This window comes from Pantherophis guttatus, chromosome 6 (genome assembly GCF_059756535.1).
Source record: "Pantherophis guttatus breed Tessera chromosome 6, ASM5975653v1, whole genome shotgun sequence".
Classification (NCBI taxonomy): domain Eukaryota; kingdom Metazoa; phylum Chordata; class Lepidosauria; order Squamata; family Colubridae; genus Pantherophis; species Pantherophis guttatus.
In genome coordinates this window covers 100,451,153-100,468,579 of record NC_142068.1, presented here as the reverse complement: position 1 = coordinate 100,468,579, position 17,427 = coordinate 100,451,153, and the positions used below count along the sequence as shown (strand labels likewise).

General features: G+C 43.8%; 1 protein-coding gene across 6 annotated transcripts in view; it reads right to left on the bottom strand.

Moving 5' to 3' along the window:
• The window catches only part of TSPAN14 (tetraspanin 14), a 132,211-nt gene that overhangs the window by 96,503 nt on the left and 18,281 nt on the right, over positions 1–17,427 (bottom strand). Inside the window, exon 1 of one of the 6 annotated variants that reach the window (XM_060685526.2) lies at positions 8,404–8,425. The exons of 3 other annotated variants lie outside the window; for them this stretch is intronic. The gene's annotated coding sequence lies outside the window, so the exon portion shown is untranslated. Of the gene's footprint in view, positions 1–6,910; positions 8,212–8,403; positions 8,426–17,427 lie in introns of those variants that run through there. 2 more of the 6 variants (XM_087872339.1, XM_034434742.3) reach the window with 2 other exon arrangements.

The following is a 17,427-nucleotide window of genomic DNA, read 5'->3' as shown; positions in this document are numbered from 1 at the left end:
CAGCTATATTATGATGCAGCAGCTTTAACCTTAACAAGTGATTGGTTTGGAAGGAAAAAGACTGGAATATTGAACGCAGAAAGTTTTGATCTTGAATTTGGATGGCATGCTTACTTATTTTACGACGACAAAGTAGATAAAGTATTTAAAAGTCATATACTTAGAGATTCTTTGATGAGAGTTTGGAAGAAGCACCGACTCAAATGGGATTATAAAATACCGCTATGGCTGGATCTTGGTCATACTTTGTGGAATACAAATATAATGTCACTCGGGGGGGGTTTATATAAAGAGGTTCTTTTTACAGATGCGGGCAGATGGCAGTTGAAGACATTGCAGACACTGTTGGACGAAGGGATTAATTTAACTTGGTTACAGTATAATCAATTACAATTGAGATGGAAAGAGGACCAAAAAACTGGTATTATGTTGCATGAGGAAGAATTGGTTAGACATATAAGAGAGAAAGGTCCAATGCATATCAAAAGGCTTTATAATGTTTTGCTAGAAAGAGATTCAGAAACTGAATTAGTTAAAGACTGTATGATTAAGTGGGCACAGAATTTTGAAGAACCAGTGATGCTGGAAACATGGGAAAAAATTTGGGTTCAGAATGTTAAATTTACACAGTCGCAGAATCTGAGGGAAAATTTCTACAAAATGTTTTATAGATGGCATTTAGATCCCAAAAAGTTGTCATGTATGTACCCTAATGTTCAGCCAAAATGTTGGAGATGTGAATGTTTGGATGCTACGTATTATCATGTTTGGTGGACCTGTAGGAAAGTTAAAGCTTTTTGGATAAAAATTTGGTGGGTCATGCAGAATGTTTTGAAGAAAAAAATTCAATTTTCTCCACAACTGTTTTTATTGGGTATAGTTAAGGGTTTTACATTGGGTGAAACAAAATTGATATTGTATATGATAACAGCAGCAAGATTGTTGATAGGTAAATATTGGAAGAATGAAGCTTTGCCCACTATTGAGGAATGGACTTTGAAGATGGCCAGTTTTGCAGAGATGGCGAAGATTTCAGCATATTTAAAAGACTGTTCACAAGAGACTTATGAGTGGGAATGGAAAAGGTGGATAGAATATGTTCAGAACAAATATCAAACTAGAAAGTATCAAATAGCTTTTATTTGAAAATAATGTAATGTAGTGGAAATATTTTAATGTAATGAGGTAAAGAGAAAAATTACACAGGGGAGGGAGGGGTTCAAATTTACATATAAGTGTTATATTAAGGGTTTTTTATGAGTATGAATATATTATAGGGAAGTCTGGGGGGAGGGGAGGGTTAGGGAGGGTTAGGGAGGTTGGGAAGTTTGGGGGGGGAGGCGGGGGGGAAAGGGGTGAAAATGTAATTGTAAAACTTTTGCAATAAAAAAAAAAAGAGATATTCACCTCCAGAGACAACTGTTGGCTAAGACAAACCTTACCCTTCACATCGCACTAGATGAAGCCAGGGCGCACGAATCATCCAACAAGGTAGCAGAGACCTTGATAACAAGGAAGAGGGCGATGTGGACGTTTTCAAGATGGACAGAAATAAGTGTAATGAGGGTGACCAGAAAGAGAGCTGTGCTAGCTGTGGGGGATTCCACCAGAGGCAGACATGCCAGTTCAAAGATGCCATTTGCAGGCGCTGTGACAAAAAGGGACACTTGGCACGGGTGTGCAGGGCAAGTCAGCCATCCAGCCACAAACAAAGAGCATTCACCAGTCAAGCCAGCCAGCAGCGGCTGCAAAAGAAGGACAGAAACATCCAGCAAAAACGAAGCGCCTACTCCAAAACTCCTGAGACATTTCAGACCCGCATCAGCCAAGCTACCATGTCTCCACATGTAACCGTCGAAATTGAGGGATCTCCATGTCAAATGGAAATAGACACTGGCTCATCCATCACTATCATGTCATGGGCCAAGCTTAAAGCTGCAATCCTGAATTTCAAAAAACACCAGCTGAAGCACCAGTGCCTGAGACTAAATGACTACCAGGGGAATCGCATTCCCGTTGAAGGCTGTGGGACATTCCAGGTAAAATTCGGCCAGTTCAACAAGCAGCTGCCCATCACAGTGGTCAGCAGACGTCTACCGAGTCTTCTAGACCTTGACTGGTTCAAAGCCCTGGGCATGGGGGTCACTGGATTCCACTCTACCAGCAGCAACTTGATGGACAACCTACTATGTGAATTCCAGGACATTTTTGATGACCATCTTGGCAAATATATGGGGACCCCTATTTCTTTTAACCTGGACCCTAATGTAGCCCCCATCAGAATGAACGCAAGGAGGGTGCCCTTTGTGCTCAAGTCTAAAGTGGATCAGGAGCTGAACAAGCTCATACCGCAGGGCATCCTAATACTGGTTGACCATGCAAAATGGAAAACACTGATAGTCACCCCACTTAAGTCTGACGGGTCAGTGTGCATCTGCACCGACTATAAGTGCACCCTAAACAAAGCCCTCCAACAAAGCGCCTATCCTGTCCCCATTGTGCAGCACCTATTACATTCCTTGGGCCCTGGCAAGGTTTTTGCTAAACTCGATCTTGCGCAGGCGTACCAGCAACTGCCAGTAGATAGCGCTACCGCAGAGGCACAGACTATAGTAACACATAGAGGTGCCTTCAAATGCACAAGACTACAGTTCAGGGTTAGTGTAGCCCCCGGACTATTCCAAAGTGTGATGGAGCGTCTGCTGCAAGGACTACCAGGGTTCGTCCCCTATTTTGACGATGTCCTTGTCACCACAGCAGATGAGCAACAACTAGGGGACCGTTTAAGGAAGGTGCTGACTATTTTTCAAAACGCAGGACTATGAGTTAAGCGAAACAAATGTCAAATTGCAGTGCCTGCCGTTGAATTTTAGGGTACAAAGTAGATGGGACTGGCATTCACCCCACGGAAAGTAAAATAAGAGCTATCCACAACGTGCCAACTCCAAAGAACAAAGTGGAGCTACAGGCGTTCCTGGGATTTCTATTCGGTATAGAAATAAAATTATTATTATTATTATTATTATTATTATTATTATTATTATTATTATTATTATTATTCAATTTTCTTAAAGGACAAAGCCACAGTGGCTGAACCACTCCACAAATTGTTAGTGAAAAAATCCCTGTGGGTTTGGGATAAGGTGGAAGCCAAGGTGTTTGCAGCTGTCAAGGGACTTCTATCTGCCAACGGCCTCCTTATCCAACATAATGAACTACTTCCCCTTGTCTTAGTCTGTGACGCATCCCCTTTTGGCGTGGGGGCTGTCTTGAGTCATAGACTGCTGAACGGACTAGAAGCCCCCATCGCCTATTTCTCCTACACCCTGTCTAGCACTGAGCAAAACTACAGAAAGCTGGACAGGGAGGCCCTGGAAGCTATGGCAGGGGTTAAAAAGTTTCACGAATACCTGTTCGGATGGACCTTTGAACTCGTTACTGATCACCGACCCCTGCTAGGACTTTTGGCTGGAGATCGCCCCACTCCGGCAGCCATGTCTCCCCGTCTGACTAGGTGGGCTATTTTTCTGGCTGCCTACTCCTACCGCCTCATCCATCGCCCCGGTCAGAGCCTTGGGCATGCCGATGCCCTCAGCAGGTGTCCACTGCCAGAATTGCTGGAAGACCCGACCCCGGGCATTCCTGTTCTGCTTATTGACTCTATGGACTCGGGGCCTCTCACTTCTGCTGAAGTTGCACGAGATTCTGTGTTGCGAACTGTTATTGGCTGGGTACATAGGGGATGGCCAGCTGGCTCTATGGGTGGGGAATTTAAACCGTTTATCAGCAAACAGCATGAGCTGTCTACTCAAGGGGGTTGTTTGCTGTGGGGTGACCGGGTGGTTGTGCCAATGTGTCTATGGGAACAAGTGTTGGCTACATTTATTTTTATTTTATTTATTTTATTTTAAATTTATATACCACCCTTCTCCCTGAGGACTCAGGGTGATGTACAGCCAGAATTAAAAAACATGAAATACAAATATTAAAAACAATTAAAATATATATAAATTTGGCCCAAAATTAAAAATACAAACCAATTAAAACATTTAAAATTTCTTCTTAAGCCAGCCCGGCTTGCTGGAAAAAGTGGGTTTTAAGGGCACGGCGGAAGGCGCTAAGGTCTTGGATTCTCCTTATCTCTGGGGGCAACTGATTCCAGAGGGTAGGTGCCCCCACAGAGAAGGCCCTCCCCCTGGGGGTCACCAGCCTACATTGATTGGCTGATGGCACCCTGAGGAGGCCCTCTCTGTGGGAGCGCACAGGACGATGGGAGGTCGTTGGTAGCAGCAGGCGGTCTCGAAGATAGCTAGGCCCGATGCCATGGAGCGCTTTAAAGGTGATAACCAGCACCTTGAAGCGCACCCGGAAGACCACTGGGAGCCAGTGCAGCTCACGCAGGAGCAGTGTTACATGGGAGCGCCATGCTGCTCCCATCACTACCCGCGCTGCTGCATTCTGGACCAGTTGGAGCCTCCAGGTGCTCTTCAAGGGGAGCCCCATGTAGAGAGCGTTGCAGTAGTCAAGGCGAGAGGTGACGAGGGCATGAGTGACTGTGCACAGGGAATCCCGATCAAGAAAGGGCCGCAACTGGCGAATCAGGCGAACCTGACAAAAGGTCCCCCTGGTTACAGCTGTCAGATGTTCCTCCAAGGACAGCTGCCTATCCAGGAGGACTCCCAGATTGCGAGCCCCTTCTGTGGGGGCCAAAGACTCTCCCCCAATAGTCAGTGATGGAGTCAACTGACTATATCAGGATGCCGGGAGCCACAGCCACTCAGTCTTGGAAGGGTTGAGCTTGAGCCTGTTCCTCCCCATTCAGATCCGCACAGCCTCCAGGCACTGGGACATCACTTCAAGGGCATCATTGGGGTGGCCTGGGGTGGAGATGTACAGCTGGGTGTCATCAGCGTACTGGTGGTATCTCACCCCAAAGCCACGGATGATCTCGCCCAGCGGCTTTACATAAATGTTGAACAGAAGGGGCAAGAGGACCGATCCCTGCGGCACTCCACAGATGAGAGGCCTCGAGGTCGACCTCTGCCCCCCTGCCAACACAAACTGCGACCGGTCGGAGAGAAAGGAAGAGAACCACCGCAACACGGTGCCTCCCACCCCCAACTCTTCCAGCCGGTGCAGCATGATACCATGGTCGATGGTATCAAAAGCCGCTGAGAGATCTAACAGGACCAGAACAGAGGAGCAACCCCTGTCCCGAGCCCTCCAGAGATCATCAACCAACGCGACCAATGCCATTTCCGTACTGTGCCCAGACCTGAAACCCGACTGGAACGGATCTAGATAAGATGTTTCCTCCAGGAATTGTGGGAACTGTCACGCGACCACACTCTCAACAACCTTCGCCATAAAGCGAAGGTTGGAGACAGGACGATAGTTGGCCAATATTGCCGGATCCAGGGACGGCTTCTTGAGGAGAGGCCTCACCACCGCCTCTTTCAAGGCAGCGGGAAAGTGGCCCTCACTCAGCAAAGCATTGATAACACCCTGGAGCCAGCCTCGTGTAACCTCCCGGGAAGCCAGTACCAACCAGGAGGGACACGGGTCCAGTAAACATGTGGCCGCACTAAGTCTCCCCAAAATCCTGTCCACATCATCGGGAGTCACAGCGTCAAACTCCTCCCAGATAACATTCTCAAGACTATTCCTCGTCAGCATTGCATGTTGGGCACCCGGGAATTGTGAGGATGAAGGGGTTGGCAAGGAGCTATGTATGGTGTCCCAACATGGATGACAGCATTGCCGAATGGGTGGCCAAGTGTACCCATCAGGAGTCTCGCTCTGCTCCCCCAACGGCCCCAGCTAAAGAATGGGAAAGACCCCAGGGACCCTGGTCGCGTATTCATATCGATTTTGCAGGTCTATTCCATGGTCAAACTTTTCTTATTTTTTAATTTTTTTAATTTTTTTTTATTTATATGCCGCCCTTCTCTGGAGACTCAGGGCGGTTTACAATGCGTTAAGCAATAGTCTTCATACTTTTGTATATTTATACAAAGTCAGCTTATTGCCCCCACAAACTGGGTCCTCATTTAACCTACCTTAGAAAGGATGGAAGGCTGAGTCAACCTTGAGCCTGGTAAGATTCGAACCTGCAGTAATTGCAGGCAGCTGTGTTAATAACAGGGTGCTTTAAACCACTGTACTACCAAGGCTCCTCTTATAATGGTGGACGCTTATTCTAAGTGGCTAGAGATAATATTAATGCACTCTACCACTGTGGAGGCTATAATTAAAGCGCTCCGGAAACTATTCGCCACACATGGGCTACCGGACACACTGGTATCCAATAATGGGCCTCAACTCACGGCTACACAATTTGAAGGATACTTTGCAGGGATTGGGGTCCGACATGCATTCACAGCACCTTTTCATCCGGCCAGTAATAGTCAAGCTGAAAGATTTGTGAGATCGGCCAAAGAGGCATTGGCCAGACTCGGCCCGGGAGACTGGCAGGCCAGAATCGATACTTTCCTGACTGCCCAACATGTTACTCTATACATGGCTACGGGACAAAGTCCGGCAGAGCTCTTAATGGGCTGGAGACTCCACTGTACTCTAGATAGGCTGCATCCCAATTACTCCCCTGACGGGTATATGGAAGCCAAGAGTAAGGCTAGAAGTTTCTCCATTGGGTCCCCACTGTTCATAAGGAATTACGTGGACGGTCCCCTCTGGGTGGTGGGGCACATCTCTGACATTACTGGACCCAGGTCACATCTTGTTGAAATGGGAAACGGAAGGGTATGACGCAGACACATAGACCAGTTAAGGAAACGCCGGGGCCAAACAATACTCACTGAGCCAGACTATCAAACAGATAAACCAGTCCCTGACTCACCAACCATTCCTCCAACAGCTAACTCAAACCCGAAGTGGCTGGAGGACTTACCTGATGGCTTCGGTGTCCAGCGCTGCCCTCTCGAGAAGCCAGGCCCATCCGGAGGGTGCAACGCCCATAAGAAAATCCAGGAGGTTCCGTTGGCTGGGCTGGGAGAGACAAAGAGTCCCTCCGACCAGCCCAAATCCCCGCCTCAGACTGAATTACGCAGGTCAATTAGAATCAAGGAACGCCCTAGTCACCTGCATGATTATGTATGTAAATAGCTGCCTAAGTGTCTTCTGGGAGGGGAGGAGTGTTATGTATCTAATTTTGGAGGGAAAATTAAGCGGGAAAAAGGTCGATGATTATTGGCTAGCACCCTGGGCAAGAAGCTATATAAGGAGAACTGTTCTACTGTACATTTGCTGGATTCTCACTGTGTATTAAAGAGCTGTTGTTCACATAGACCTGGCTCCTGTCTCCTCACTCACCCGATCTAACATTTTCCATATTCTGATCTTGATCTGGTCCAACAAGGCTTCATCTCTTAAATTTGTAGTTTACAACCATTTGTTTAGTGACAATTCAAATTTACAATGGTACTAAGAAAAGTGACTTAGGATATTTACCATTGCAGCAGCCCCATGACGATCAAAATTCAGACGCTTGACAACCGCCTCATATTTATGACGGTTGCAGTATCCCAGGATTACGCAATCATCTTTTGTGACCCTCGGACAAGCCAAGTCAACAGGGGAAGTCAGGTTTGCTTAACAATCATATTACGAACTTAAGAACTGCAGAGATTCGCTTAACATCTCCAGCAAGAAAGGTCATAAAAGGAGGCAAAACCTCACTTAACAACTGTCTCATTTATCAATGGAAATGTTGGGCTCAAATTGTGGTCATAAAATCCAGGATTACCTGTGCAAGATATATTAATGACATGCTCTTTACTACCCTGTAGGAACAGAGGCTATTTCTACAGAGACCATGTATTAAAACAAAGTCCATCACAATGCACGAAAGTTCAATGAAGCCAGGCTGAATTGACAAATAAAATATTGAAAAGAGAAGTCTGGGTACAGTCTCAGTTCTGCATTTTGGATCCCAGCCTTTTCCTCTGCAGAGAAATTATACCCAGCCACCAAACTAGAACTCATATCTAGAAAAAGGGCAAAGCTGACGCTGAATATGATAGGAAAACGAAGATCTAGAAAAGGGGGGAGTAAGCACCCTGCCCTGCTCGCTTCCTGGCAGATATAGAAACCAACTGCCATCAAGTTTGCACAAAGGAAACATTGGGGATGACATGGAAAGGGGACAGATGTGTTTGAACACCACACCCACCCACAACAGTTTTGGTTGTAATGAAATCTCCATTGTGGGTGGCTTTTACAGTTGGGATCCAAATCTGGTTTTCTTTCCTAACAGTAGATCTCTAGATAGAAGTGCCACAGGTACACAAAATTAGGAGGAGGGAGGGAAGGAGGAGGAACAGAAAAGAAGGAGCAAAAGGCAGCTGTATAAAGAGGCTGTAGAAATGAGGATAGTCAACTCACAGTCACGTCTGAGCTTCCCTTCCTGAGAACTGTCACCAGCCACTGAGTAAACAGCTGATAGTTGGGTGCCAAGAAAATGGCTGCCATGGTCAGGATTCCATCAGTGGCAACAGATAACCAGGGAATATAAACATACACAGAGATATACAGTCCCTTTGATGTTTCTCTCAAATGGCTGTCCTTGAGCAAACTAATTCAGTTGGGAATTTGTGTCCTATTAGAAACTTTTTTAAAAAAAAACCTCACAAGTGAGAAAGGACCTAATTCTTTAATTAGTCCTTGACTTACAATCATTCCCTTAGTGACCTTTTTGAAGTTACAACGGCAGCATCCCGAGGGTCACGTGATCAAAATTCAGATGCATGGCAACTGGCATGGATTTAGGATGGTTGCAGCATCTTGGGGTCATGCAACCAACTCTTGCAACCTTCTGAAGAGCAAAGTCAATGGGGAAGCCAGATTCACTCAACAACTGCAGTGATTAACACTTAACAATGGCAAGGAAGTTCACAAAATGGAGCAAAGCCCACTTAATAACCATCTTGGTTAGCATTGGAAATGTTGAGCTTAATTGTGCTTGTAAATTGAGGGCTAGACTCTGTGTTTCCTGCCCTTTTGTGACTCATCCCACTTAAATATTTAGGGAAAGATTGCCCAAAGTTTAGCCTAACAATGAAGTAACTCAACTGGAGTTGGAGAGATGGGTCAGGAAAAACCATAGTCTTTTTTGTGACACAATGGGCTTTTGAACATTTCAGAAGAATCTGTTGAATGTCACTCAGGGCCCCAAGCTAAGGCTGAGAAAGGAATGGCATAGCAGCCAAGTTCTCCCACTCAACTTCTGATAGCACACAAGTGTTGAAGGAAACATTTCCCTCCTTGATTTATAAAGGCCTAGACTGCAGTTACTTTCAAAACAGGAAAGAAACAAAAGGTCTATTTTGTGGGCACATCCCAACTCCCAAACTGCCAGCTGGCAAGATCTCCTGGACCTTAAAATACAGGTTGTCCTTCACCTACGATGACAATTCAGCCCCAAATGTCTGTTGCTCGGCAAAACATTTGTTCAGTGAGTTTGGCCCCATTTTACGACTTTTCTTGCCACTGTTAAGTGAATCATTGTGGTTGTTAAGTTAGGAACATGATTGTTCAGTGAATTTGGCTTCCCCATTTGACTTTGCTTATCAGAAGGTCACAAAAGAGGATCAGGTGACCCCTAGGATTCTGCAACCATCATAAATATGAATCAGTTGCCAAGTGTCTGAATTTTGATCACATGGGAATGCTGCAATGATTCTAAATGTGAAAAACAGTCGTAAGTCGCTTTTTTTCAGTGCCGTTGTAACGTCAAACAGTCAGTGAATGAACTGCTGTAAATCAAGGACTATCCGTACTGCTTCGAAAGCATGAAATAAAACCCAACTGGCAACTGCCAGCACTTGGAAAGTCAACATGCTTTCACAACGTGGTTGTATAATGCAAGCACTAAATCTTATTTCCCTTCTTCCTCTTCAGATGTTTGCATCCTATCTATGTTTCCTGATAATCAAGTTTCTCCGAGTTCAGCAAAATTGCATCACATCGCATTGGGCCCCATCTTCTCATCCTCCCTTCCGCACGTTTCTTCACTGACTCCAACTGACTGGATCAGGCTCCTGTCCATTCTTCTCTGGCTCTTTTAGCCCTGCTTAGGAGCATCTCTCCAAGAACCAGACACGTTTAGCATGGAATGATGAAATTGTGTAGATGAGGAAGGAAGCCGCCCAGGAGACAAACAGCATTGTGCCTCACTTCTCGGCAAAGTGATTTCCTCCAATTGAGGAGGCAGGTGGGACAATGGAGCTGTTGGCCATTGGAGAGGAGGAAGAGGATGCGTAAGACAAATGTGGCAAAACAAGAGATATATACCGTACTTTTCAGAATATAAAACACACTTTTTTTCCCTCTAAAAGAGGGTGGAAATGTTGATGCATCTTATAGACCAAATACAGCCATTTTTGACCTCCCAAAGCCCCACCCGTGTCCCGTTTTTGCAAAAAACGGGCCCTTTTTTTTTGCAAAAATGGGGTGTGCAGAGGCTCTGGGAGGCCTGCAGAGTGGTCCTGTGGGCTGGGAAGGGCAAAAACTTTTATTTCCTTGTTTACCTCTTCAAAATCTTGGTGTGTCTTATAGTCCGAAAAATACGGTATATATTTTTTTTCTTGGTTGCAAAAATTGTTCTTGTTCAAAATCAATCTGCAATCTCAAAAAGGGATTCCACACCTCAACTATGTTCATAGTGAAAGGTAGCTCCACTTGAAAAAACAAAAAGGACTATGGATGACATCATAGCAGTCTTCCAATATTTGAGCGGCTGCCACAAAGAAGTGGGAGTCAACCTATTCTCCAAAGCACCCTGAAGGCAGGACAAGAAGCAACGGATGAAAACTAATCAAAGAGAGAAGCAACCTAGAACGAAGGAAAAATTTAATAAACAGAACACACAATAAACCAGTGGAACACCTTGCCTCCAGAAGTTGTGGATGCTTCAACACAGGAGGTTTTTAAGAAGAGATTGGGCAGCCAATAGTCTGAAATGGTATAGGGTTTTCCTACTTGAGCAGGGGGTCGGACTAGAAGTTCTCCAACGTCCCTTCCAACTCTGTTATTGTGTTACTCTCCCTTGAGAATAAAAATTAAATATCTGGCAGATTTTCAAGGGAGAAAAACTGGTTACATTTCCAAATTGAATATACATTTTTTTCTTATTTCACTGATTTAGAATACAGAGAGAGAGAGAATGAGAGAGAGAGAGAGAGAGAGAGAGAGAGAGAGAGAGAGAGAGAGAGAGAGAGAGAGAGAGAGAGAGAAACACAAACTCACCACTCTTTTACTGCCTGTGAGTAATTGGCAGGCAAGGTCTACAACAATTGAAAATAAAACTCCCTGCTCTGAGATATTCTCTACTCCTTCAATCACATCTTTCCTATAACTGGACCCCTTTAATTCTAATCGGATTAAAATTCTCCCGCAAATTCACAATTCTAGAGTATGTTGAGTATTCTCGCCTCAAGTTTAGCCAATTCGGAACTGAGATATAAAATGAAAATGATTTGGCTTCCCAAACAGTCTGACCGCTGAGTTGCAATATTTTACACCAACCAATTGGGTGTAGGAGATGACTGAGCCTGAGGGAGGGGAAAGTCTTGAATCCCCTTGTGCCCACAAGAGATCTAGGTCCAGCCCACATTTTTTTTTTAATTTGATTTATATGCCGCCCTTCTCCGGAGACTCAGGGCGGCTTACAATGCGCTAAGCAATAGCCTTCATCCTTTTGTATATTTATACAAAGTCAGCTTATTGCCCCCACAACTGGATCCTCAATTTACCTACCTTAGAAAGGATGGAAGGCTGAGTCAACCTTGAGCCTGGTGAGATTTGAACTTACAGTAATTGCAGACAGCTTGATGTTTTTTGTTTTTTTTTAATTTGATTTATATGCCGCCCTTCTCCGGAGACTCAGGGCGGCTTACAATGCGTTAAGCAATAGCCTTCATCCTTTTGTATATTTATACAAAGTCAGCTTATTGCCCCCACAACTGGATCCTCAATTTACCTACCTTAGAAAGGATGGAAGGCTGAGTCAACCTTGAGCCTGGTGAGATTCGAACCTGCAGTAATTGCAGGCAGCTGGTCTTAATAACAGGGTGCTTTAGACCACTGTACTACCAAGGCTCTAACAGTGTTAGAGTAACAGTGCTTTAGTCTGCTGCGCCACCAGGCTCCTTTGAATTCTGTTGACTCTTATTTCGCACTAATTCGCTTTGACTGTTAGTAGCTCAGATTCTTGTAGCGAGCTAGCATGGATTCAACTCGTTCTCATTTGAACAACCTTGGTTCCTTATTTCTTGTGCCTGATATCTGGTCGACAAGGACACACCCTGTTCTGCCGATCACATTGCCTCTTGTCTAATCAGTGAATTTCCTCTGCTCTGTGAACTTCCTTTTCACTTTCTCTGACCCATCTGAAGCCTCCTCTAGTCCCAGGCAAAACAGCTTAGCAGCTCTTGGATTGTAGGAAAGAATCTCACAATGATCTGGTTGTGGCTCCTCACTGGGAAAATGGGAAGATGATGCCAATTCAGGATGGAATCGTAAGCTTAAGCCAACTTTCCTTTCTACATGGATCCACATACGTATCTTAGAAACCCCCCAAGGCGTGTAGGTTCAGCTTCAATCGAGGCCACCCAAGTTGCAATAGTAAAGTAACTTGTTCCTACTAGGAATATAGGTGTAACATATACTGGTTACCCAAGAAGGAAAGACAGAAAGATGACTGAGAACAAGAGACTATTTTTCTCTTGTTTCTTTTCTTTTTTTTTTTTGTAACCACAGCTGTTTTTGTGAGCACAAACAGCTCAGCAGAAGTCATAAAACAAGAGCTTGCAATTATTCTGCTAATTAAACTCATTATTTTCTTCATCCAGGCAGTGAGTGGAGTAAAAAAAAAAGTTCACTCTTTTTTTCTATGCTGGTATTAAATAAATCTGCGACATCATATAATTAATTAGTCACGTCATGAAGGAATACAATACAGAGCAAAATATAAGTCTGATTATTAATCAACTATAAAATAAATGTAATTAGCAATCCTCCCAAGTAATTACATATGGATGTGCCCATGCAGAGGGTTTTTCAAACACAAATAGTTAAATCATTCTGAGCACTTTAGAGACTGTGAAATTCAGTTGTGGTTCAAGCCATTGGCAAGTACACCAATTAGGAACATTAAATGTTGTGAATTTAAACCAAATTAAGGTTAATTCATTAATTTCCCCTCTTAATAAATTATCCACTTCAGCTCTTTTAGATACCCATAATGCTTGTAGAATGTACAATTAATGGAGATATGTAAGATGCCATCACCTGCTCCTATGTCTTAGGGAAAATCTGCAGAGGTCCTTAATAACAACAAATTTCACCAGCATTGAGAATTTGATAATTGGGAATCTGGGGTTGCCACAAAGAAGAGGGAGTCAAGCTATTCCCCAAAGCACCAGAATGCAGGACAAGAAGCAATGGATGGAAACTAATCAAGGAGAGAAGCAACCTAGAACTAAGGAGAAATTCCCTGACAGAACAATTAACCGGTGGAACAGCTTGCCACCAGAAGTTGTGAATTCTCCAACACTGGAAGTTTTTAAGAAGAGATTGAATAGTTATTTGTCTGAAATGGTATAGGGTTTCCTACCTGAGCAGGGGGTTGGACTAAAAGATCTCCAAGGCCTCCTTCCAATTCTGTTATTCTGTTCTGTTCTGTTGTGTTCCTAATCCTTTATTCTCTTCCCTTCCCTTCCCTTCCCATCTCATCTCCTATTCTATTCTACATTCTCTTCTACTCTACTCTGTTCTGTTCCTAATTGTTTATTCTCTCTCCTCTCCTTCTACTCTACTCTACTCTACTCTACTCTACTCTACTCTACTCTACTCTACTCTATTCTGCATTCTCTTCTCTTCTCTTCTCTTCTATTCTGCATTCTCTTCTCTTCTACTCTCTTCTCTTCTACTCTCTTCTACTTTACTCTTCTTGTTGTTAGTTGCGAAGTCGTGTCCGACTCATTGCAACCCCATGGATAACGTTCCTCCAGGCTTTCCTGTCCTCTACCATCCTCTGGAGTTCATTTAAGCTCACACCTACTGCTACAGTGATTCCATCCAACCACTTCGTTCTCTGTCGTCCCCTTCTTTTGTCCTCAATCTTTCCTAGCATTAGGCTCTTCTCCAGTGAGTCCTTCCTTCTCATTAGGTAGCCAGAGTATTTGAGTTTCATCTTCAGGATCTGGCCTTCTAAAGAGCAGTCAGAGTTGATCTCCTCTAGGACTGACTTGTTTGTCCTCCTTGCAGTCCAAGGGACTCGCAGGAGTCTTCTCCAGCACCATAGTTCAAAGGCCTCAATTCTTTGTTGCTCAGCCTTTCTTATGGTCCAACTTTCACAGCCATACATTGCAACTGGGAAAACCATAGCACTTTTGTTGGCAGGTAATGTCTCTGCTTTTTAGAATGCTGTCTAGATTTGACATAGTTTTCCTCCCCAGGAGCAAGCGTCTTTTTATTTCTTGGCTGCAGTCCTCATCTACGGTGATCTTGGAGCCCAGGAAAATAAAATCTGTCACTACCTTCATTTCTTCCCCATCTATTTGCCAGGAATTGAGAGGGCCGGATGCCATGATCCTACTCTACTCTATTCTGCTCTGCTCTGCTCTATTCTATTCTGCATTCTCTTCTACTCTATTCTATTCTACTCTGAAGAGCAAACACACTATGGAAGTCGCTACTATCAGACCAAACCCAGCCTGTTGATCCTGTTTTTCCTCTTTGAAAAAAGAAAGTATTTTGCAATGGAGCAGTTGAGCAAGGAAGCCAGCTAGATCTGGAAAGTCAGATGTGCAGTTGTGTCAAAATATTCAGCTGAAGTCATTCTGCAAAGGTTCTCAGAAGACAAAAAGCTGATAAAAAGAGAAGCATATTTTAAAAAAGGTTTTAGAAGTATTGTTTTTTTTAACTAAATGATTACTCACTGAGATGATTACAATGATTACTCCCAGTTTAACTAAGAAGAATTCTCAGTGGCAAACATTTGAGACTGATTTTAAAAAGAAAGTAAGGGAGGGTCTGGAAGCCAGGGACAATATTCCAAAATTTTCTGAGAGAAATATAAGATTCAGCTGGAGAAGGTTTGGTTGCATCCATGTCTACATTTAAAGAGATATTTTAAACAAGGTTGCATGTACGGAAGGCTTTGGGAGGCATAAAGCTGAAGATTTGCAGTTCTGCCTTTTTACATGTGTTCTTCCTAGGAGCAGATCTACAACGAAGGGCTCGAAAAGAGTTACGAGCAAAATAAAACTGTCTCTTTTAAGGACGTTCTGTTTCTCCCCTTGGAGAAGAACCTTGAAAGTCATTTGGACATTTTCAGAACTTCAGCTTCCAAATCCAGATATGGTTCATAACACTGTGGACACAAATTTCTGGGATGGCAAGAACCTCTTCAGAAAACAGATTTCCAAAAAGGGAAGACCACCCCTTCCCCATCCACCAAGTGTCAGACCTAGAAGCCATCTTTCTACCTTTGTGCCTTCAAGCTTCAGGCCTGCCACAAGCCTACCATGGGAAGTTGGGAGGGGGGATAGTATAGAGTGAAGAAAATATGTAGTCAAAATAAAATTCTTTATAGAAAGTCAAGGACAAGGTGCCCTGCAGCTGTGCTGAGAAGAGGAGGATGTCTTCTGTTCCGGACTGTATATGATTGGATGTGTGGTGGACATATGGGTGAGGGGCAAGGTCTTGAACTTTCTTTTGGGTGTAGAAAACCCGGAAGCTCTCAGATTCGGGTTTTCCCAGATGTGCCAATATGACATCTCTAATAAAAGTTAGCTTTGAGGAATTTCAAGCCTCAGAGTTTGATTTTGTTTGGGGTGTTATTTGGAATCCTGACACCAAGGTTTTGAAAATACAGCGTTCCAAGGAATACAACATTCCTATTTTGCACCTCCATATCAGAAGTCCTCTAAGTAAGGAGGAGGAGGCCTTTGGAGATTTAAGAAAAAAGAGCATTTAAACAGGGATTTGGGGTCTTGAGTTCCTGTAATTTTTTCTTAGAGCTAAGGCTCTAAGCATTTTAGCAAATCAAGGTCAGCCTTGGGAAACCTCATATACCATCTGCATATTTTTCTGGACAATAATATACAAGTGGTTTATCATTGTCTTTTTCTGGGTTCTTCTGTTAGATGCAACACAGCTTTTCAAGATCAGCGGAAGCTGTTTAAGTTCCCAACTGAGCAAAATCTTCACAAAAACGCTCAATCAAACCTTGGCCTACTGGAACATGGGTGGACTTCAACTCCCAGAATTCCCCAGCTAGCCTGCTGGGAATTGAAGTCCACCTATCTTCAAGGAGGCCAAGGTTAAGAAACACTGGTCTATCATTCTACAGAGATTCTCCATCATCCAGGACAGGTCATGGTTGTCCCAAAGGTGTTTTCCCCAAAGGCAACTGGACTTTTCTTGGATTTTTCCTTGAAAATATTTCGAAGAAGCAGCTTCTCGGATGAGAAGCAAAATGTTTTCAAGGAAAACAAAACCCAAGAAAGTCCAGTTGCCTGGACTTTTGTTTAGGATGTACAGAATGCAGACACAGCAAAGGTGGAAATGAGTGCTTTTTTTACAGAAGGGCTGAGCGATTTCTTCTTTCTGAGCTGTTGTTTTCCCTTTAAATATTAGCTGGGTTGAGCCTGCTTTAAAGAACACGCTGCAGCTTTGTGTCTCCACCACCTTAAAACCACATCGTCTTTTTCAGCCTCTGAGTAAAAGTTCTCTTTTCTGAGTTCTCTTGCCAAGAAAATGACTTTAGGCAAATGTAGCAACACTAACCTGACCCCCAAATACCTCTTGCTATGACTTTGTGTATTTTTAATAAATCCTTCTCTGTTGTACAGTACCATAATGCATCCATGAACTGGAAGGAATTGGGAATTTACACTGAATTTACCAATGGTTTGAAGCACTTGGGGGTGGGAATCTCTGGAGTCATGAAACAATTCAGTTTTTGTGGTTACTATGCTTGTATTTCCTCACTGTAAAAGTTTTAATAGGCTTATATGTCTATACACACCCTCGTTTCCTCCATTTCCTCCTTAAAGAAATCAAAGAACATACAACAAACAAGGTGAACATCCGGTTCCCTCCCCATTTCGTGCAATTAACCCCTCCCCTTGAAAGAACAGTGGGGACGTTGTGAACAGTAAAGATGAAGAGACCTTGGAGTCCTAGTGGATGATCACTTAAACGTGAGCCAGCCTTGTGCGGCAGCAGCCAAAAAAGCTAATACAATCCTTGGTTGCATAAACTGAGGCATAGAATCAAAATCACGTGAAGTATTAGTGCTGCTTTATAAAACCTTAGTTTTAAGGTTGGAATACTGGGCTCCACACCTGGAATACTGCATCCTGTTTTGGTCACCACATTACAAAAAAAGATTTTGGGACT